Consider the following 10862-nt stretch of genomic DNA (forward strand, 5'->3'; position numbering starts at 1 on the left):
TTCACTATGTCGCAGGGCCCTTCTGGGTCTCAAAAGCGCCCACTATCCCCAGTAGCAGACACTGAAACCGACACGGATTCTGACTCCAGTGTTGACAAGGTGATGTGAGGTTGTTGCCGAAATTGGCAAAAAGTATTCATTATATGATTATTGCTATAAAAGATGTGTTGCATATCACAGATGACCCCTCGGTCCCAGACATGAGGGTGCGCATGTATAAGGAAAAGAAACCTGAGGTTACTTTCCCCCCTTCACATGAGCTAAATGAGTTGTTTTGAAGGGCTTGGGAAACGCCAGACAAGAAACTGAAGATTCCCAAAAGGATTCTTATGGCGTATCCTTTCCCGGCTAAGGACAGGATACGGTGGGAATCCTCTCCCAGAGTGGACAAAGCGTTGACGCGCTTATCCAAGAAGGTGGCGCTGCCGTCTCAAGATACCGCAACCCTCAAGGATCCTGCTGATCGCAGGCAAGAGACTACGTTGAAGTCAATTTACACACATACTGGTACATTACTCAGACCGGCAATAGCGTCTGCTTGGGTTTGTAGCGCTGTAGCAGCGTGGACAGATACCTTGTCTACTGAAATTGATACAATGGATAAGGATACCGTTTTATTGACCTTGGGTCATATTAAGGATGCTGTCCTATATATGAGAGATGCTCAGAGAGACGTTGGCCTACTGGGTTCGAGCCAACGCCATGGCGATTTCTGGTAGACGAGCCCTGTGGACCCAACAATGGACGGGTGATGCCGACTCAAAGAAGCATATGGATGTTTTGCCTTACAAGGGTGAGGATTTATTTGTGGGCGGTCTCACTGACCTGGTTTCCACAGCTACTGCAGGTAAATCCATTTTACCTTATGTTTCCTCACAGCAAAAGAAAAACGCCACATTATCAGATGCAATCCTTTTGGTCGCATAAGTCCAGAAGAGGTCGGGGCTCTTCCTTCCTCGCCAGAGGTAAGGGTAAAGGGAAAAGAATGCCTGCTACGGCCAGTTCCCAGGAACAGAAGTCCTCCCCGTCTTCTACTAAATCCACCGCATGACGCTGGGGCTCCACTGAGAGTCCGCTCCAGTGGGGGCACGTCTTCGACTCTTCAGCCACGTCTGGGTGCAGTCGGACGTGGATCCTTGGGCGATGGAAATTGTATCCCAAGGCTACAAGCTGGAATTCGAAGACGTGCCTCCCCGCCGATTCTTCAAATCGGCTTTACCAACGTCTCCCCCAGAGAGGGAGATAGTTTTAGCTGAAATTCAAAACTGGTGTCTACAGCAAGTGATTATCAAGGTTCCCTTAATACAACAGGGAAAGGGGTACTATTCAACCCTATTTGTGGTCCCGAAACCGGATGGCTCGGTCAGACCCATTCTAAACTTAAAATCCCTGAACCTGTACTTAAAAAGTTTCAAGTTCAAGATGGAATCGCTCAGGGCAGTGATCTCCAGCCTGGAAGGGGGGGGGGGATTTTATGGTGTCACTAGACATAAAGGATGCATATCTTCATGTCCCCATTTATCCTCCTCAATCAGGCGTACCTGAGATTCGCTGTACAGGTCTGTCATTACCAATTTCAGACATTGCCGTTTGGGCTTTCCACGGCCACGAGGGTTTTCACCAAGGTAATGGCGGAAATGATGGTACTCCTGCGCAGGCAAGGAGTCACAATTATCCCGTACTTGGACGATCTCCTGAAAAAAGAGAGATCAAAGGAACAGTTCCAAAAAGCGTGTCGCTCTCCCTGAGAGTGCTGCAGCAACATGGCTGGATTCTAAATCTACCAAACTCACAGTTGGTTCCAACAACTCGGCCGTCTTTCTTATAGGCCCTACACACTGGCCGATTTTTTGAAAGATATGAACGTTCTCGTTCATAAATGAACGAGAAATCGTTCATATCTTTCAGTGTGGAGGCTCCAACGATGCGCGTCTCCGCGCTCGTTCATCGCTGGTCCCCCGTCGGCTGTGCATGCAGGCCAATATGGACGATCTCGTCCATATTGGTCTGCACTTCAATGCAGCCCGGTGACGGTGGGGGGGGGGGAGGATGGGGGAGTGAAGAAACTTCACTGCCCCCCCCGCCGCTGGGTCGCTCGTCGGCCGTATCCGCCGTCGGGCAGCTCGGCGGCGGATCGGCATGTCTGTGGGGCCCCTTAGACATGATTCTAGACACAGAACAAAAGAGGGTTTTTCTCCCGATGGAAAAAGACCAGGAACTCCAGAACATGGTCAGAGACCTGTTAAAACCAAAAACAGTGTCAGTCCATCAATGCACTTGAGTACTGGGGAAAATGGTGGCGACCTACAAGGCCATCCCCTTCGGCAGGTTTCATGTGAGGACTTTTCAGTGGGACCTTTTGGACAAGTAGTCCGGGTCCCACCTTCAAATACATCAGAAAATAACCCTTTCCCCTGGGGCCAGGGGTGTCTCTCCTGTGGTGGTTGCAGAGTGCTCACCTTCTAGAAGGCCGCAGGTTCGGCATTCAGGACTGGGTTCTGGTGACCACGGATGCCAGCCTCCGAGGATGGGGAGCAGTCATACAAGGTAGGAATTTTCAGGGACTGGTCAACCCAGGAGGCTTGTCTACACATCAACATACTGGAATTAAGGGCCATATACAACGGCCTACGACAAGCGGAGAATATTCTTCGCGACCTACCGGTTCTGATTCAATCAGACAACGTCGCAGCCGTGGCTCATGTAAACCGCCAAGGCGGGACAAGGATCAGAGTGGCAATAGCGGAAACCACCAGGATTCTGCGCTGGGCAGAAAATAACGTAAGCGCTCTGTCAGCAGTATTCATTCCGGGAGTGGACAACTGGGAAGCAGACACGATCTTCATCCAGGAGAGTGGGGACTTCATCAAGAAGTCTTTGCAGAGATAACAAGTCTTTGGGGACTTCCTCAAATAGACATGATGGCATCACGCCTCAACAAGAAACGTCGGAGGTATTGTGCCAGGTCAATCGACCCTCAGGCAGTAGCGGTGGATGCCCTGATGACACCATGGGTGTTTCAGTCGGTCTATGTGGTCCCTCCTCTTCCTCTCAAAAATATTGAGAATCATAAGATGAAAAAGAGTACAGACAATACTCATTGTTCCAGATTGGCCTCGAAGGGCCTGTTATTCAGATCTTCAGGAGATGCTCACGGAAGATCCGTGGCCTCTTCCTCTCAGGGAGTACCTGTTGCAGCAGGGACCCTGCGTGTTCAAAGGTTACGTTTGACAGCATGGCGGTTGAACACCGAATCCTAGTGGGGAAGGGTATTCTGGAAGAAGTCATCCCTACTCTGATAAAGGCTAGGAAGGAAGTGACGGCGAAACACTATCACCGTATCTGGAGGAAGTATGTATCTTGGTGTGAAGCCAAGAATGCTCCTACAGAAGATTTTCACTTGGGCCGTTTTCTCCACTTTCTACAGACAGGAGTGGATATGGGCTCCATTAAGGCTCAGATTTCGGCCCTATCTATATTCTTCCAGAAGGAATTGACTTCTCTACCAGAAGTCCAAACTTTTGTAAAGGGAGTGCTACACATCCAGCCTCCTTTTGTGTCCCCAGTGGTACCATGGGATCTTAACGTGGTGTTACAGTTCCTAAAATCTCACTGGTTTGAACCTCTTCCAACGGTTGAATTAAAGTTTCTCACTTGGAAAGTGGTCATGTTGTTGGCCTTGGCATCTGCAAGGCGGGTGTCCGAATTGGCGGCCTTATCTCATAAGAGCCCCTATCTCATTTTCCATGAGGATAGAGCAGAGTTGAGGACTCGTCCTCAATTTTTGCCCAAGGTGGTGTCATCGTTTCATATGAACCAACCTATTGTGGTGCCTGTGGCTACGGGAGACTTGGAGGATTCCAAATCCCTTGATGTAGTCAGGGCCTTAAAAATTTACGTAGCCAGGACAGCTCAGATTAGGAAAAATAAGAATTTACTTACCGATAATTCTATTTCTCATAGTCCGTAGTGGATGCTGGGAACTCCGAAAGGACCATGGGGAATAGCGGCTCCGCAGGAGACTGGGCACAAAAGTAAAAGCTTTAGGACTACCTGGTGTGCACTGGCTCCTCCCCCTATGACCCTCCTCCAAGCCTCAGTTAGGATACTGTGCCCGGACGAGCGTACACAATAAGGAAGGATTTTGAATCCCGGGTAAGACTCATACCAGCCACACCAATCACACCGTACAACTTGTGATCTGAACCCAGTTAACAGCATGATAACAGAGGAGCCTCTAAAAAGATGGCTCACAACAATAATAACCCGATTTTTGTAACAATAACTATGTACAAGTATTGCAGACAATCTGCACTTGGGATGGGCGCCCAGCATCCACTACGGACTATGAGAAATAGAATTATCGGTAAGTAAATTCTTATTTTCTCCGACGTCCTAGTGGATGCTGGGAACTCCGAAAGGACCATGGGGATTATACCAAAGCTCCCAAACGGGCGGGAGAGTGCGGATGACTCTGCAGCACCGAATGAGAGAACTCCAGGTCCTCCTCAGCCAGGGTATCAAATTTGTAGAATTTAGCAAACGTGTTTGCCCCTGACCAAGTAGCTGCTCGGCAAAGTTGTAAAGCCGAGACCCCTCGGGCAGCCGCCCAAGATGAGCCCACTTTCCTTGTGGAATGGGCTTTTACAGATTTTGGCTGTGGCAGGCCTGCCACAGAATGTGCAAGCTGAATTGTACTACAAATCCAACGAGCAATAGTCTGCTTAGAAGCAGGAGCACCCAGCTTGTTGGGTGCATACAGGATAAACAGCGAGTCAGATTTTCTGACTCCAGCCGTCCTGGAAACATATATTTTCAGGGCCCTGACTACGTCCAGCAACTTGGAATCCTCCAAGTCCCTAGTAGACGAAGGTACCACAATAGGCTGGTTTAAGTGAAACGCTGAAACCACCTTAAGGAGAAATTGAGGACGAGTCCTCAATTCTGCCCTGTCCGTATGAAAAATTAGGTAAGGGCTTTTATAGGATAAAGCCGCCAATTCTGAGACACGCCTGGCTGAAGCCAGGGCTAACAGCATTACCACTTTCCATGTGAGATATTTTAAGTCCACAGTGGTGAGTGGTTCAAACCAATGTGATTTTAGGAACCCCAAAACTACATTGAGATCCCAAGGTGCCACTGGAGGCACAAAAGGAGGCTGTATATGCAGTACCCCCTTGACAAACGTCTGAACTTCAGGAACTGAAGCTAGTTCTTTCTGGAAGAAAATCGACAGGGCCGAAATTTGAACCTTAATGGACCCTAATTTTAGGCCCATAGACAGTCCTGTTTGCAGGAAATGCAGGAAACGACCCAGTTGAAATTCCTCTGTAGGGGCCTTCCTGGCCTCACACCACGCAACATATTTACGCCAAATACGGTGATAATGTTGCACAGTTACATCCTTCCTGGCTTTGATCAGGGTAGGGATGACTTCATCCGGAATGCCTTCTTCCTTCAGGATCCGGCGTTCAACCGCCATGCCGTCAAACGCAGCCGCGGTAAGTCTTGGAACAGACAGGGTCCCTGCTGGAGCAGGTCCTTTCTTAGAGGTAGAGGCCACGGGTCCTCCGTGAGCATCTCTTGAAGTTCCGGGTACCAAGTCCTTCTTGGCCAATCCGGAGCCACGAGTATAGTCCTTACTCCTCTCCTTCTTATGATTCTCAGTACCTTGGGTATGAGAGGCAGAGGAGGGAACACATACACTGACTGGTACACCCACGGTGTTACCAGAGCGTCCACAGCTATTGCCTGAGGGTCCCTTGACCTGGCGCAATATCTGTCTAGTTTTTTGTTGAGGCGGGACGCCATCATGTCCACCTTTGGTTTTTCCCAACGGTTCACAATCATGTGAAAGACTTCTGGGTGAAGTCCCCACTCCCCCGGGTGGAGGTCGTGTCTGCTGAGGAAGTCTGCTTCCCAGTTGTCCACTCCAGTTATGAACACTGCTGACAGTGCTATCACATGATTTTCCGCCCAGCGAAGAATCCTTGCAACTTCTGCCATTGCCCTCCTGCTTCTTGTGCCGCCCTGTCTGTTTACGTGGGCGACTGCAGTGATGTTGTCCGACTGGATCAACACCGGCTGACCCTGAAGCAGAGGCCTTGCTTGACTTAGGGCATTGTAAATGGCCCTTAGTTCCAGGATACTTATGTGAAATGACGTTTCCATGCTTGACCACAAGCCCTGGAAATTTCTTCCCTGTGTGACTGCTCCCCAGCCTCTCAGGCTGGCATCCGTGGTCACCAGGACCCAGTCCTGAATGCCGAATCTGCGGCCCTCTAGAAGATGAGCACTCTGCAACCACCACAGGAGAGACACCCTTGTCCTTGGAGACAGGGTTATCCGCTGATGCATCTGAAGATGCGATCCGGACCATTTGTCCAGCAGATCCCACTGGAAAGTTCTTGCGTGGAATCTGCCGAATGGAATCGCTTCGTAAGAAGCCACCATTTTTCCCAGGACCCTTGTGCATTGATGCACTGACACTTGGCCTGGTTTTAGGAGGTTCCTGACTAGCTCGGATAACTGAGAACATGAAAAAAAGAAGAAAGAAGACTCTTGTTGGGAAGCACTCAAAATGCAGATAACGTAGTACGACTAAATGTCACAAAAACTAACTAAAATGCAATATTTTATTAATTCTCTTTAAAATTAATTATTGAGGAGTTCAATGGGTGCCGATGTTTATTAAATGGTGACATTGCGAAAATATAAAAAGAAATATATAAATTGTAAGGTACAAATACCTAATTCAGGCCGAAGTGGGTATGTCTATAATGTTGTTAATAATCACACTCCAACTGTAGGACAACCTGTGATAATAAATTGCTCACTTATTGAAAATATGACCATCATTTATAAGCTGCTATGTATCCCAAAATGGGAATTTTAATCCTAGCAGATAGTTGAATCATAGGTCATAACCGAGGTGTAATACAATGCTCTGTATTGGTGACAGATGGGTGGCAAATATTTGCAGTACCAGGGTGTTCCTTGGTAGTCTCCTATCCAAGTACTTAACCCGGCCCTCCACTGCTTGGCTTCCAAGATCAGATGAGATTGGGCATCTCCAGCGGGGTATGACCGCAGACCTTATGCTCACCCTTGTCACACTGTGTCCACAAATGGGCACAGACAGGAGCCAATTTACGTTGTTATATGAGCCACAGGTATCGATACAGCTGAAAAGAAATCAAAATTTTTTATCATGAATGATAAAGTATAACAAAAGATTAAGTACCCATCTGGATTTTCACGGCTTAGTTAGTCGCAGTATCAGTAGGAATAAAACCTCTCAAATGCACAGTTTATCATATACATGAAAATAAAACATTAGATCAAAATGATGGTATTTTTAACTGTGCAGGAAAGGGAAACCTCCAAATTTGGTCTCCAGAACAGTAATGAAAATATATTACACTTTGAATTTATCAAAGAAGCAGGGAAACACAAACAATGAAATCTTCAGCTCTCAGAAATTATTCTCAAGTAATAGAAAAATAATGAAAAAATGACACAGAGTGTTTTCTATATGATATGTGTCTTCAGGTAACTACTGAGATAATTTTGGTTTTCTGCAGTGTAAAAGAGAGAGAGAGAAGGCGTTTATGTGCTAAATAAGGTAAAAAAATGGCAGACGTATCCACATCCGCTTTTTTTATATATAAATATAGACCTCAAAAGGGTTGCATTGATTCCCTTGCTGGCAATAGCTGACTGTCAATAGTATAGTCTATGCACCATGTGGGTAGGGTATTTGTAAATACTGGTCCGTGCAATAAAAATGCACTGGTGCACAGAGACACATGTATTGAAAATGCACTGGTGCACAGAGACGCATGTATAAACCAAACCTGGTGTATGTTCGTAAAATTCTAGTCCTACTTGTATGATGGGGGAGATCCTGGTATGAGGAAGGTGCCGGCCGCGTCTGCCCGCGTCCTGTCTGCTGCCGAGCTCCGGCCGCACTGTACTTCCTGTTTGGCTGGTTCCCTTGGCGACGGACTTTGCCGAGAACGGCTCGTTGCGGTCACGTGTGCGCACCACGTGACCGTGAGGATACTGTCTCCTTCCTGACGTACGTTTCGCAATTTGCTTGGTCACAGGACGCCCTGTGACCAAGCAAATTGCGAAACGTACGTCAGGAAGGAGACAGTATCCTCACGGTCACGTGGTGCGCACACGTGACCGCAACGAGCCGTTCTCGGCAAAGTCCGTCGCCAAGGGAACCAGCCAAACAGGAAGTACAGTGCGGCCGGAGCTCGGCAGCAGACAGGACGCGGGCAGACGCGGCCGGCACCTTCCTCATACCAGGATCTCCCCCATCATACAAGTAGGACTAGAATTTTACGAACATACACCAGGTTTGGTTTATACATGCGTCTCTGTGCACCAGTGCATTTTCAATACATGTGTCTCTGTGCACCAGTGCATTTTTATTGCACGGACCAGTATTTACAAATACCCTACCCACATGGTGCATAGACTATACTATTGACAGTCAGCTATTGCCAGCAAGGGAATCAATGCAACCCTTTTGAGGTCTATATTTATATATAAAAAAAGCGGATGTGGATACGTCTGCCATTTTTTTACCTTATTTAGCACATAAACGCCTTCTCTCTCTCTCTTTTACACTGCAGAAAACCAAAATTATCTCAGTAGTTACCTGAAGACACATATCATATAGAAAACACTCTGTGTCATTTTTTCATTATTTTTCTATTACTTGAGAATAATTTCTGAGAGCTGAAGATTTCATTGTTTGTGTTTCCCTGCTTCTTTGATAAATTCAAAGTGTAATATATTTTCATTACTGTTCTGGAGACCAAATTTGGAGGTTTCCCTTTCCTGCACAGTTAAAAATACCATCATTTTGATCTAATGTTTTATTTTCATGTATATGATAAACTGTGCATTTGAGAGGTTTTATTCCTACTGATACTGCGACTAACTAAGCCGTGAAAATCCAGATGGGTACTTAATCTTTTGTTATACTTTATCATTCATGATAAAAAATTTTGATTTCTTTTCAGCTGTATCGATACCTGTGGCTCATATAACAACGTAAATTGGCTCCTGTCTGTGCCCATTTGTGGACACAGTGTGACAAGGGTGAGCATAAGGTCTGCGGTCATACCCCGCTGGAGATGCCCAATCTCATCTGATCTTGGAAGCCAAGCAGTGGAGGGCCGGGTTAAGTACTTGGATAGGAGACTACCAAGGAACACCCTGGTACTGCAAATATTTGCCACCCATCTGTCACCAATACAGAGCATTGTATTACACCTCGGTTATGACCTATGATTCAACTATCTGCTAGGATTAAAATTCCCATTTTGGGATACATAGCAGCTTATAAATGATGGTCATATTTTCAATAAGTGAGCAATTTATTATCACAGGTTGTCCTACAGTTGGAGTGTGATTATTAACAACATTATAGACATACCCACTTCGGCCTGAATTAGGTATTTGTACCTTACAATTTATATATTTCTTTTTATATTTTCGCAATGTCACCATTTAATAAACATCGGCACCCATTGAACTCCTCAATAATTAATTTTAAAGAGAATTAATAAAATATTGCATTTTAGTTCGTTTTTGTGACATTTAGTCGTACTACGTTATCTGCATTTTGAGTGCTTCCCAACAAGAGTCTTCTTTCTTCTTTTTTTCATGTTCTCACTATGAATAACTGACTCGGGGGAGCACCACTGATGGGTAGCTTTTTTGATACATAAAAATAAGGAATGTGTTACCTTAAGTATCTGCTCCCTAAAGTAAGGATTTGAACCTTAAATTTATTTATCAGTTTATACAGATAACCATCATTATACATATACATCAATTATACCAGTGCGGTTTCCAATTTTTCTGTTTCTCAATCCACTAGCTCGGATAACTCCCTGGCTTTCTCCTCCGGGAGAAACACCTTTTTCTGGACTGTGTCCAGAATCATCCCTAGGAACAGCAGACGTGTCGTCGGAATCAGCTGCGATTTTGGAATATTTAGAATCCACCCGTGCTGTCGTAGTACTACTTGAGATAGTGCTACTCCGACCTCTAACTGTTCCCTGGACCTTGCCCTTATCAGGAGATCGTCCAAGTAAGGGATAATTAAGACGCCTTTTCTTCGAAGAAGAATCATCATTTCGGCCATTACCTTGGTAAAGACCCGGGGTGCCGTGGACAATCCAAACGGCAGCGTCTGAAACTGATAGTGACAGTTCTGTACCACAAACCTGAGGTACCCTTGGTGAGAAGGGCAAATTGGGACATGGAGGTAAGCATCCTTGATGTCCAGAGACACCATATAGTCCCCTTCTTCCAGGTTCGCTATCACTGCTCTGAGTGACTCCATCTTGAATTTGAACCTTTGTATGTAAGTGTTCAAGGATTTCAGATTTAAAATAGGTCTCACCGAGCCGTCCGGCTTCGGTACCACAAACAGCGTGGAATAATACCCCTTTCCCTGTTGTAGGAGGGGTACCTTGATTATCACCTGCTGGGAATACAGCTTGTGAATGGCTTCCAATACCGCCTCCCTGTCGGAGGGAGACGTTGGTAAAGCAGACTTCAGGAACCGGCGAGGGGGAGACGTCTCGAATTCCAATTTGTACCCCTGAGATACTACCTGCAGGATCCAGGGGTCCACTTGCGAGTGAGCCCACTGCGCGCTGAAATTCTTGAGACGGGCCCCCACCGTGCCTGAGTCCGCTTGTAAGGCCCCAGCGTCATGCTGAGGACTTGGCAGAAGCGGGGGAGGGCTTCTGTTCCTGGAAAGAGGCTGCCTGCTGCAGTCTTTTTCCCCTTCCTCTGCCCCGGGGCAGATATGAGTGGCCTTTTGCCCGCTT

General features: G+C 46.7%; 2 pseudogenes; one reads left to right on the forward strand and one right to left on the reverse strand.

The window, feature by feature from the left end:
- Window positions 1-6973: 6973 nt before the first annotated feature.
- Window positions 6974-7094, reverse strand: LOC134963645 (5S ribosomal RNA; annotated as a pseudogene).
- A 2034-nt stretch (window positions 7095-9128) lies between these two features.
- On the forward strand, window positions 9129-9249 carry LOC134963646 (5S ribosomal RNA; annotated as a pseudogene).
- The last annotated feature ends 1613 nt before the right edge of the window (window positions 9250-10862 follow it).

Source organism: Pseudophryne corroboree, chromosome 9 (assembly GCF_028390025.1).
Source record: "Pseudophryne corroboree isolate aPseCor3 chromosome 9, aPseCor3.hap2, whole genome shotgun sequence".
In the NCBI taxonomy this organism is placed as follows: Eukaryota; Metazoa; Chordata; class Amphibia; order Anura; family Myobatrachidae; genus Pseudophryne; species Pseudophryne corroboree.